Source organism: Myotis daubentonii, chromosome 1 (assembly GCF_963259705.1).
Source record: "Myotis daubentonii chromosome 1, mMyoDau2.1, whole genome shotgun sequence".
NCBI lineage: Eukaryota > Metazoa > Chordata > Mammalia > Chiroptera > Vespertilionidae > Myotis > Myotis daubentonii.
The window spans coordinates 122,760,588-122,772,905 of NC_081840.1; the positions used below are offsets into that span (position 1 = coordinate 122,760,588).

General features: G+C 41.3%; 1 pseudogene; it reads right to left on the bottom strand.

The window, feature by feature from the left end:
• Positions 1–11,264: 11,264 nt before the first annotated feature.
• Positions 11,265–11,372, bottom strand: LOC132223064 (U2 spliceosomal RNA; annotated as a pseudogene).
• Between the last annotated feature and the right edge of the window lie 946 nt (positions 11,373–12,318).

The window sequence follows — 12,318 nt, forward strand, 5'->3', positions numbered from 1 at the left end:
TTAAATAGGAGTAAGTTAAATGTATTTAGGCAAGTATGCATTTTTAGCCCATAAATCTACTAAAGCGTATGATGAAGCATTCCCACTCATCTATGTAGGGGAGCTCAGAGATGCAAGAAGTCTCCAGCAGTAAAGGCAGCTGAGAAATGTTGGACTCTGTTTAACCTTCTGTGTCTGTTTCACTCTCTGCAGCCTTAGGTCTGGCTGACTACCCAGAAAGCCAGAACGCCACCCAAAGATAAACGTCAGGCCCCAGGAAGGAGATCAACGAATGTATAGGGTGAGGAAAACTGCCTGACGTTATCTGTTAACTTAGAAATGCATTGTTTTTCTGGTGGTCTGTGTGACTACCCACGACATGGTTTTAGCATTAACCCCATTTAAAAAAGGGACCTTGTCCTGGGAGGGTGTGGATTTATTCCTGGCCAGCCACCACTGGGAGCAAGCAGCTGCTTTGCCCATGTATATAAGTTTCTCCTATTAAAGCACTTACGAATTCGAATAAGGCTCCGTGTCAGTTCTTCGGAATCAATACTGAATTTAGACTTTTGGAGTTTTCCCCCAACATTGATTGCTGTATAAAAATGCTCCAAATCAATGGCCTAAAACAATTGCAATCATTTATTTTGTTCATGATTCTGGGGATTCACTAGGCTAAGCTAGGCAGACCTGGCTCATTCTGGAGACTCGTGCAATTGCAATCTGAAGGTGGCTGGAGTTGGGGGCATCTTTAAAACTTTTCCACTCCCATTTCTGGCACCTGAACTGGGAAGATCGAATAGCTAGCTGTGCGCAAGTGCGGCTGGAGCTCTCTAGCCCTTCTCTCTGTCTCTATAGGACCTGACTCTTGGTGACTCCATGCAGCCTCGGGGTAGGTGCACTTCCTACCCCGTAGCAAAAGGCTCCCAGAGCAAGAGTCCCAAGAGAGACCAGCGGAAGCTTTGCACATGACCTTACCTAACCTGCTCCTGGAAGTTACACTGCATCGTTTCCACGGTATTGAATTCGCTGAGGCTGTCAGAAAGGCTCACCCAGTTTCAAGAAGAGATATTGTTTCTGCCTTTTGCTGGAAGGAATGTCAAAGGTTTTGCATGTTTTTAAACTACCTCTGAGATACAAATCAGGATTATAGGATTATACGGTCAGTACAATGAAAACGTGTTTGTGAAAATCACAATCCATAGCCTTTTAGGAGTTCTGTTTCGCCTGAAATGAGTCACCTAATAGCATTGTTCAGTCCCCTGAAGCAGGACTTTCAGAGCAGATTCCTGGTGTTGAGCTCCTCGGCATGCAGCCGTTTTACTGAGCAAGCACTTCTGCATCACCTGATGCTCCCTCTGCCTCCTCAGCAGCTCAGGCATCAATTGTCTTGGCTTTTACTTCCATTCAAAGCAATAACGTTATTGATGGTGAGATATGCTTGCTTGGTGTTTAGCAATCCTGCAAGGCAGCTGTTTTGTTTCTTTAAACATTAAACTGATTGCAGAAAATTAAGTATAATATTTGTTTGAAACCGAATAACACAGGACTTGCAGATTGTACTAATACAATCAGAGTTTTGAAAAAAGTGGTTAAAAGAATATTTTCCTCTCCAAATGGCAAATTGATCTACAAAGTGGATTTTTAACAATTCAACCAACATCTGAGCAAAGCAACTATTGATTTCTTTTAAGTTGGCTACCATTTAAATTGGGCGAAGTTAAAGACCAAGAATAAGCAAATTCTTGTAATGCTACTGCTGTTGTAGCACTGTGACTAATTTAAACTTTTAAAAAGACACCGATTCTAAATCTCTAGAGAGAAAGCTCAGAGAAAATTTTCAGGGCCTAAAAGTTATAGGAGAAAACAAGCTCCCCCCAGATCTGCCTTTTAAGGCTAATAGCATTCTAATTATAGAGAGCCACTGCCAGCTGAAAGCATTTTGTGGATTTAAAAAGCAAATTGAACCGAAGAAACACAGCTAATGTAACTGTAGCATCTGTGGTTCTCATAGGTTTACTCAGCCAAAACCAATGTATCCATCAAGGTGACCCAAACTATGAGGGGGTTATGTTTGCGTAGGTATGATTAATAAATCATCATTTCACAAAACAACTTTTAAAATGATTTATTCTTGCCCTCGCCGGTTTGGCTTGCTGGATAGAGCATCGGCCTGTGGATTGAAGGATCTCGGGTTCAAGTCCAGTCAAGGGCACATACCTTGGTTGTAGGCTTGATCAGGGTGCTTGTGGGAGGCAACCCGTCTATGTCTCTCTCACATCAATGTTTCTCTTTCTCTGTCTCTTCCCCTCCCTTCCTCTCTCTCTCTCTAAAAAAAAAAAAAAAAAAAAAAAATCAATGAAAAAATACCCTTGGGTGAAGATTAACAACAACAACAAAAAAGATTGCTTCTTCATGAACTGGAAAATATCATCCAAAATTACTTTGAAGACTTTAGTAATAATACCGAGGCATTACTAAGTGCTTCCAACAAACTTAAAATTTGATAGTAATGCCTCCTTTTCTACATTTGTTATATTTGACAAATTTATATAATTACTTGACCTTGTGTGCTATGAAGTTATTTTTAAGATAGGGTTTTCATGACTAGAAGCCTTGCTCTGCTCAAGAGCTCTGTATCTTAAACCTTGCTCTGTAGTCTTGAATTATCACACTTGACCTTTTAACTTTGTGTCCTTTATAGTTTGTATGAAAAGGGGGATTACAAAGTTCATAATTGGCTTACATTTTCATCATTTTGAAATAAAAAGTAATTGTGTATTTATTAATAAAATAGATAAAACATATTCTAAAGGCTTCTTCCCTCTAAATATGACATTATAGCCTAAAGATCTAGATTACATGGACCAAGAAGAAAAGATTTGGAAACCGATGTGTAATTTTTCAAACAACAATTTATATTGTTCTTATTTTGTAAAAGCTCATTTGGTCGGCTTCAAAAAAGAGTGGACAAAGGAGAAATGAAGACATAGCATCCTTCCTATGGAAGCTGGAAGGTAACATAGAAGCAAAGAAGTTTCTAGTAAAAGTTGTGATTCTTTTCTCTGACTTTCTTCTGTTCTGAGTTCAACATTCAAAGGGTAAATATATGATCTTAAAGATTTTCTCTGACAACTTTCAGAATTCTCTACAATTTGGTCATCATGATTTTTAAGAAAGCTTAGAGAATATATGTAGGTTGTTGTGGAAATACAATTAAAAATCAAAATCTTACAACTCTGAAAACCTCTCCATGAAGGTAGAAGAGAAAGACGACAGTTTTATTATTGAGCAAGCATTAATATCACATGCAATGCACTAAAAGATTGTAAAGACAGACATCTCCCCTTTTTATGTAGCTAAGACACCACTCTATATCTATCTATCTATCTATCTATCTATCTATCTATCTATCTATCTATCCCTAATATGCAAATAGACCAAACGGAGGAACAACTGAAAAACTGAACAACTGGTCGCTATGATGGGCACTGACCACCAGGGGCCACAGGCAGAACATGGTGGGCGTTGGCAGCAGTGGGATGGTGGAGCAGGTGAGTAGGGGCTCCAGACCAAGGCAGGGCACCAGTTGCTGTCATCAGGGTGAGCCTCTGGTGGTTACTGAAAATTCTTTGCTCCCATGTGCTGCGGTCTTGTCAGGCGCTTGCACCTACTGCCAGCACTGGAGCTTCTGTTCCCACCTGCTGCTGGCTCCTGGCACCAGCCCCTATTGCTCAGCACCATCAGAGGGTGCAAGTGGCGGTGGCCAGCCCAGATCATCCCTGAGGGCTTCTCCACCTCCCCCTGCTCCTGTGGGATGATCGGGACAGCAGCCGCTGCTGACACCCGCTGATGGTGCCTGCCCCAATTGCTCCACGCTGGCAATGGGTGCAAGCAGGGCCGGTGCCATCAGGGCATGGGAGTGGCAGCAGCGGGAGCAAGGCTGCTGGCAAACAGGGGACCAGGGGCCAGGAGGGGGCATGGAGGATGGGGCGAGACCTGCCCCTGTGCCCACCATAGCCTCGTGGCCCACAGTTCCTTTCAAGGTGCAGAAATTCGTGCACTGGGTCCTTAGTTACATATATGTACTTAAGATAACCAGCCAGTAGGAGAGCTTCACAGCACCATTTCATACACACAATTATTCCAAATACACTTGGCTGTTGAGGGGACCATCTATGTTAGCAAATTGGCTGTACCCAAAGCAGGGAAAACAACAACAAAATGTCTCATATTCTTATGAGAAGAAGTAGTTTTACAATTTGGAACAAGAACCCCAGCAAAGTTAGGCTCCTACACTCCAATAGAGCATGGGGGATAGGAACACTATAATGCAGATGATTATATTTCAAAATATTGGTTCCCAAGCTCTTGAGAAAGATATTTCTGAGTCGTACAGCTAGCCAGAGACTTATTGGCTTTTGGAAAGGTTTGCATCCATTTCAAAAGACCTGGAAAGAACTTAGAAGTTTTCTAAAGTAAATTCTATAAGAACAGGGAGCAGAGGTTTCTTCCTTTATTTTAAACCGTGAGCATTAAGCCTCTTACTATGTATTTGCCCTTACAAGGGAAAGTGTGTTATTAGAGCTGAGAGAGAAATGACCAATTATATGGTACATATTCATCATTTATGAATGAAGGACCTGGAACCAGAGCCTGAAGATTATTATTTTTTTCCTCTGGGAGAATAGAACCTGATTCCCATCCCAGAATGCTCATGTCTAGAAACAGAATCCTCAAGCACCGGAATGCGTGATGCACTTTGAGTGAACTGTTCCCTCCTATCTCATTATTTTTCTTCTTTCTTTATGCTTCTGCTTCATATGTGAGCTCCCAATCTCCAGTGCTCGCAGTAACCATAACTGATGGAAGGATTGACATACTTAGGCCAAGTTTGTTCTTCCTTAGATTATGGCAGTAAAATTTCACATACTAATAACTTTACAGTGAACTTTACAATGTGGAAAAGTAATGGAAATGGAGATTCATACAGGATTTTCTAATGAACATAGACTTCTCATACTTATTCTCACAAAATAATTAGCACAAAATATTTAATTTTATCCTAACCAAAAGTAGAAAAGTTGGTATTCTCTCCAATTGTGTTGCTGTCATACCAACAACTTTGAGTTGCCATCCTCAGAGAGGCATTCTAGTCTTGCTAGAGTAGTAGAAAGAAATGTAGGTAATCTGGACAACAGTTGTAAAATTCCTTACATGTCCTTTTCCACTTGGTAAATAAGAGGTAGAAGTCATAAATTTAGAAAATTACTTCTGAATTTTCAAAGCCCTATTTTACCTTGGCCAAATATATTTAAAAACCATAATTTTCTTTTGCTTTAAAAGGTTGCAGAGTATTTTATAACCCTCTGCCCAGCCACTGGGCTATTTGACATATAATGCCAACAAAGCCACTCACGGAAGAAATTTACCTTAATTTCTCAAGTGTATATCAAGTCATTTGAGCCATCTGCCAAAAGACTGATAGCTCAGGCAAGGGCAGTATAAACTCACTGATTTTATTTAAAGCGAAAAACTGGTTCTATTGCCAAATAGCAATAAAAATGAGAGCCAAAGTAATACTGGATGACAAACATAATAGGTTAAAATAATAATGACCCTCATAGTGATAGAATTCTCCTTATTTTTTCTTTAATAAACTGAGTTCCATTTATAAATCCTGAGATAAAAATTTAAAGAGGCTGGAGTGATTGTTAAGGAACAGCTTGAGCCAGTTTATAGAAACTGGAAAAGGCAAAGGGATGGCTTTCCCCCTGGAGCCTCTATAAGGAATGCAACCCTCCTAACATCTTGGTGTTAGCCCTGTGATATCCATTTCAGACTGCAGATCTCCAGAACTATAAGGTAATAAAATTAGTGTTGTGTTAAGCCACTGTGTTTGTGATAATTTGTTACATCAGCAATTGGAACCTAATATAGTAATGTATTCCATATTGGGAGCATTAATACAACAAAACTAGTTGCCATTATGGACAACTGGTTCTCAATTATACTGAGAATTTTAGAAACCAAGATGGAACATTTATGTCAGCATTTCTCCACCCGAGGAGGAAGGATGAGTGCTAAGATATCTATCTATAAACTTCCAGAAGTCTCTGGTTGAGGATTACTCCTGGGTCAGGGGAGAAAGTATGGTAAATACCCTCTTGTAGGTGGACCTCTGGTTTACAGATTATCTTCCAGGGGTTAGAAAAAGCCCAGAGGCAAAGCAAGACAGGAGCTGACATTTTAGAAAATGGGCCAGTATATCTATATATATAAAAGCCTAAGCAACCATCCGACCGTTTGACTGTCCAACAGGTAGCTATGATGTGCACTGATCACCAGGGGGCAGACACTCAATGTAGAGCTGCCGAGCTGTGGTGACTGGGCAGCTGCGGTTCTCCGGTGACGCACCCGGAACCAGAGAGGAGGGAGCCTGATTCTGGGGTGTGTCACCCAAGAACCGCCCTCTTGCAATCTGGGACCCCTCAGGGGATGTTGGAGAGCTGGTTTTGGCCCGATCCTCACAGGCAGGCTGAGGGACCCCACTGGTGCACAAATTCATGCACCAGGCCTTTAGTATAAAAATAATAAAGGCCCATATGGCATTTAGATCCAACATTAACTTCACTCTATCCTGTCATTGATTATTCAGTGTAGTGGCTAACCACAATTTCTCTTTTCAAAAATGGACTTTAACCAGAGGGTTTATGTGACAAGCTATAGTCCCAGGGTTACAGTTGTTACCAAGGTCACAAATATTAATCATCTGTCTCCTTTATGGTCCATTCTCTATTCTCCCCACCCTTGATCAGCACTTCTGCTACTCTAGATTGCTTTCCTAGTAGAGTAACCAAGGGCTACATCCCTGAGAAACATGAACTTCTGTTTATTCTACCATTGTCTGGCCATGACTGCTGCAATTTTCCGTTTACAGTTATCCCCAGGCATGGAAACACCCAAAGCGCTTGTGTTGAATCCCTTGAGTTCCAAATATACTTATCCCAGATTCCATTAGGTGTCAGTGACTTTATTTCCTTATGAAAATTGGGGTTATATTTGAGGTTGTGTCTGCTAATCTACTGCCATAAGGTGTCCAAAATGACCAGGCAGAAGAGATAACTAGGAATAGTGAGAGCCTTGCCGTGCTACATGATAGAGGCAACTCTTCTTTGTTCCAGCAAGCAGACCTCTAGGTTCAGCAGGGATGAAAAGCACAATCTCCATAAGTAAGTAACTGGTTGTCACTTACTTCTGTCTTCTGCTGGAAGTTTCTTTAAACATGGTCATGAAACCAGACAATCAATGGGTCTGGGCTGCCTGTCACTACTTGAGCCAAGCAAGCAGAGACAGGGTTAAATCATATATGAGTGTTTATTCCAATGCTGCCAGCAGTGTGGGAGAGCAGCAGGTCATCCACGAAAATCTGCTCTGCAACTTCCCAAAAGCCAGCTGCTTATATTGGTTAAGACAAAGATTACATGGGGAAATATGAAAACATGGGTACTACAGGCATGGGAAGTAGGCAATGCAGGCTAGGGTGGGACTCCATTGTCTGGGCAACAAGGTTATATTAGGCTGTTCTTGAATGAGAATAGGCTGCATTCCAAGGTTGACTGCCATGTCCAAGGTTGGCTCCCCAGTCCCCGGGCATACAACTCCCAGCCAGGCTAGAATGTCCTTTCTTTAATCAGAACAAGGCAATCCTGGCTAATAGAGCATGATTAATATTTCTTATAACTATAGCCACTTCCTAATACTCTATTTTTTCCCCTTACAGTCATAAAAAGCTTAGGGATTTTACATCAGGACCTACGTTGTCAATTCCTTCTGTCCATGCTTCACTGACATTAACAATCAGCAAATTCCTCAGTCTTTATATTCACCATTGCCCTCATATCTCTCAAGTGCTAGACATGTTGCAGAAGCCAATGTACCTCATTTGCTTTTATCCACAAGTATGAGTCATTTTAACTCTGGTATGAAAGCATGCCAGTGACTATCACGCAATGGTGTTCTTCCAGCCTTCTGGCCAGCAATGATCCAGTTCCAGAATTCCATTTCTTTTTTTATGGAAATAAATATTTTTATTGATTTCTTAATACATGTGTAAGAAGAATTCAAACCTGAAAAGAATTTTTGTGAGTGTATTTGATCCAAACTATCTATTATTGCTGGGAAGCAGAATCTCAGCAAATTAAGATCATGCTTCAGAGAATGGCAGTTCTTCACCTTGTCACAATCAAAGGGGGAGACGCAAATGGCTTACATGAGATCCACTGGTGACAGATTAGGGAGGCAGGAGAAAGTGAAGCAGGAAACCACTTGGATTGCATAAAAAGTAAAATGATAGACACATGCTTCTTTTACACAGGTGGGTACAGGATAGTTAACAGTTAACAATTAACACAATAACAATAACAATGAGGGAATTGGGGGTCTCCACCTTGGTGCATTGGTTGTGCCCTGAAGATCCAGAAAAAGGGAGTTACAAGTTACCCTCACATTCCAAAGTATATTATCATAGATGCAAAAGGACAATAGGCTCAGTTAAGATCAAAGTTGATCTTCGTCAGGTAATATACCAGCCTAGGACATGACTACTATAAACTGCTTTTTAATTTAAAAGGTTTTAATTTCATACCGTCCTTTGTAGTTACTGTAGGTCTCTGACTTTGCAAGGCCACCATGCAGGCCTTTCCTGAGCTAGTCAGGTTAACATACAGTCCCTTTTTGTCCACAATGTGAATATATGATGAGAGTAAAGTGAGTCCATTGGTGTGCTGTCTGGCTTTTTAGAAATCACGATACCTACTCCACAGAGGTATTTTTGAGTCTGACATATTCTAAATACATCACACATTTTAACAAGAAAACTCCTTTTTCTTTAATAAAATAAATGGCTTTTTGTACTCACTGATTTCCTCTGCCTCATCAATCCTTCCCTTTTTCCTCCACTGTCATTGCTAATAGCTTTTTAAAAAAATCTATCTTTATTGTTGAAAGAATTACAGATGTCCCTTTTTTATTCCCCATTGATTCCTTCTACCCCATACCTGCCAGGGTTCTTGTTCCAGCATTAAGAAGGATTCAGCAATCTGGAAAAGGGGCTGGAGTAACTCAAGTATGAGTCCAGAGACAAAGCATAATTTGGAAGGCATTTGGGGGTCAGAGGAGCCTAGTTTAAGAAACAAAGCCTCCTCATTTCAGGACCCCATGCTTTTTATTAACATAAATTGTCCTGAGGCGAGGTAGAGATATACACTTCAAAGGGTAGGGTTTCATCTACAGAGTCCATTATCAGATTGGAAGACTTAGCTTTTGGCTGTTCAGGTGTTTGGCCAGTAGGAGGCAATAACATGTAGATTAAGATGCCCTGAGCTGTCTGGCAGCAATCATCCCTTTTAAGGTTTGGGGAAATGCCATCAGCCATTCGCAACAGGTGACAACATATGTGACTCAGCCCTTGTTGAGTCCCCAAGTTCCATCAACTTTTTGATGAAACTCTTGCAATCATGACATGCTGGAATTGGCTCCCGGCACACATATCCACTTTTCCCCCACCCCCCAGGCCTTTACCAGACCATGATCTATGTTCATGGGATATATATATATATATATATATATATATATATATATATATATGGCTAATATGCAAAGTGTCCCCCTTGGAGTTCGTCCTGAAGACTGGGAGTTGGATCTATCACTATTATGTGCGCTGACCACCAGGGGGCGGTGCAGAATGAAGGAAGGCCCCAGCTGGCAGGTGGAAGGCACCAACTGGCCCTGATCGCTGGCCAGGTCTAGGGACCCTACCTGTGAATGAATTTCATGCACCGGCCCTATAGTTCGCATATAAATTCTTTGGTTAAGCTCTCTTCATCCCTTCCCCAACCCTCACCCCCACCTTCCCTCTGAGTATTCCACCTGAGAATCTGCTTCTTACAATCAGTTCCAACAGCAATTATCTTAGTTTGGGTTCTTCCAGAAGCTGACCCCATGACAAATATTCAAAGGCAAATAATTTATTTGGGAAATGATCCCTGAAAACAACCAGTGGAGCCAGGAAATGAGACAGAAAAGAGAAAAGAAGGCAGCTAATAAAGAATGCATTAACAAACCAGTTACCGCTGTGGGCACGAAGCTTAATCCAATTGAGAAACTCTAGGAGCCCATGCAACACATGATTTAAGTTATCTCACTGAGTGGCAATTGCTTTAAGGCTGCTCCAGGCATCATTAATTCTCTAGCACTCTAGGCTACCTAAGCTGAGGACAGACCTCTGGAGTCCAGAGAAAAGCCTCAGGAAAATGAAATTTGGGTTGGAAGTTTGAAGTTGGGCCAGTGGGCAAGGGAATTGTTAGAAATTAGGAAGGGCACTGACAGAACCTGTTGGATCAATAATATTGCTTCCTAAAACCGACCAGTGTAATCACTTCCCTTATGGATGTTTCGTTCTCCAGTACATAGACGATATATTGGTAAAAATATCTGCTGTGCAATTTCCTGTACATATAAATGCAGATGCATTTTTGGCTTTAATTTTCTTGAAATTCCGGATTTCACACAAAATGTCCTGAGTCCAAGTAGAATTAAGAGACCCCCCTCCCAGGTCACTTCTGTATTAAATGATCTGGATAGCTGTGATACCCCAAGATGATCTGGATAGCTGTGATACCCCAAATGGCAAGCTTGGACTCTCCTCGCAAGTTCTTGTCTCATGAAGTTTGAAGAATAAATTTGCAGACTGAAATATTTTAAGCAAAAGTGTAGAAGTTTATTGCAAGTGTATTGTGGATGAAAGGGGCCACATGCTAACCTGAGAAGCTCAGGGAAGGCCTGCATGGCAGTCTTGCAAACTCAAAGACTTAAAGTAACCACAAAGGATGGTCTGAAATTTAACTAAAAGCAGTTACGGTGGTTAGTTATATCTTAGGCTGGTATCTTCACTGACAAGGTCAACCTTTACCTTAACTGAGCCTATCTGTCTTTTTGTAGCTATAATAACCTCCTTGAAATGTTTGGGTAACTTGTTGTAACTTCCCTTTTTCTGGAGCCTTGGGGCACAACCTAATGTGCCTGGGCACCAGGACAGATACCACAAATTCCTCTGCTGTTATTGTTATCATGTTAATTGTTGACTGTTACTATCCTGCACTCACCTAAGTATATGTCTATAATTTTCTTTTTATCCAATCCCAGGAGTTCCCCTTCCCCCCCCTCTCCTCGCACCCCCCCCCCCCCCACCGCTTTGCTTTCTCCTGCCTCTCTAATCTATCACCAATGGCTTTCATGTAACCCACCTACCTCCCTTCCTTTGATTGCAATGTATATTAAACTGATAAGAACAGATACTACACTTGATCTTAGCCAAAAGGCCGAGAAGCGATAATGATTGCAATGTATAAAAATAGATGAGAAACCGCCATTCTCTGGAGCATTATCCCAATCCATTGAGATTCTGCTTCCTGGCAATTGTCAACAGTTTGTCTCAAGTAAACTCACAAAACATATTTAGAGGTTTGAATGTTTTTACGTTAACAGTGTACAAACTTGCCCCTGGGGAAAGTTCCCCAAATGGGAAAAACCTCCCTCTCTCTCTGAAAGGGGGGAAAATGTTAGTCCAGTGGGTCTCCGTCTGCGGCTTTGTAAATGCTGACAGTGATTTGTCTGTAAATGCCACTTTCTAACTGGATCCTTCCTTATTTTATGTCCTCCGTTCTTTCCTACTGAGCCATTTTCCCCCTTTTCCTTGTATGGTATTAGTTTCCAAGTTTCAAAACTCACCAGGTGCCACCCTCTTCTTCTTCCCTGGTCTGGTAACACTCCTGCATCCTCTGTGTATGTAAGGTAAACAATCTGGCAGTTTGGAGCTGTCTCTGTCCATCACATATGCATTCCTCTCCCATGGACTCTCTTCCTTAAAATTGTCTCTCCTGTCTCCAAAATCCTTTCAGCTGTGTTAGTAGAGAAGTGTTGAATCTAACCCTAAGCATACCTGGTGAAATGCAAATCACAAATTGCCTATGTTTACTTTGCAATCCCAGGTTAAATCAGCATCTGAATTTACCTTTACCTGGCTTTTTTGTTTGTTTGTTTGTTTGGTTTCCTTTGCCAACAGTTGTGTGCAGATCAAGCAGAATAGGGAAACTAAGACAGATAGTTAAACAGCAGTTTGCAGCCACCTAGTAAATCTTATCTTCCCGGAACCAAAGACACTTAAGAGTAAATGGTTTGCAATTTTCTTCTTCATCCAGAGGGTAAATAGCTTAAATCACCCTACTCAGGGAGATAGATAACAGAAATGTAAGTGCCATTTGCAACCCCACCCAAGGA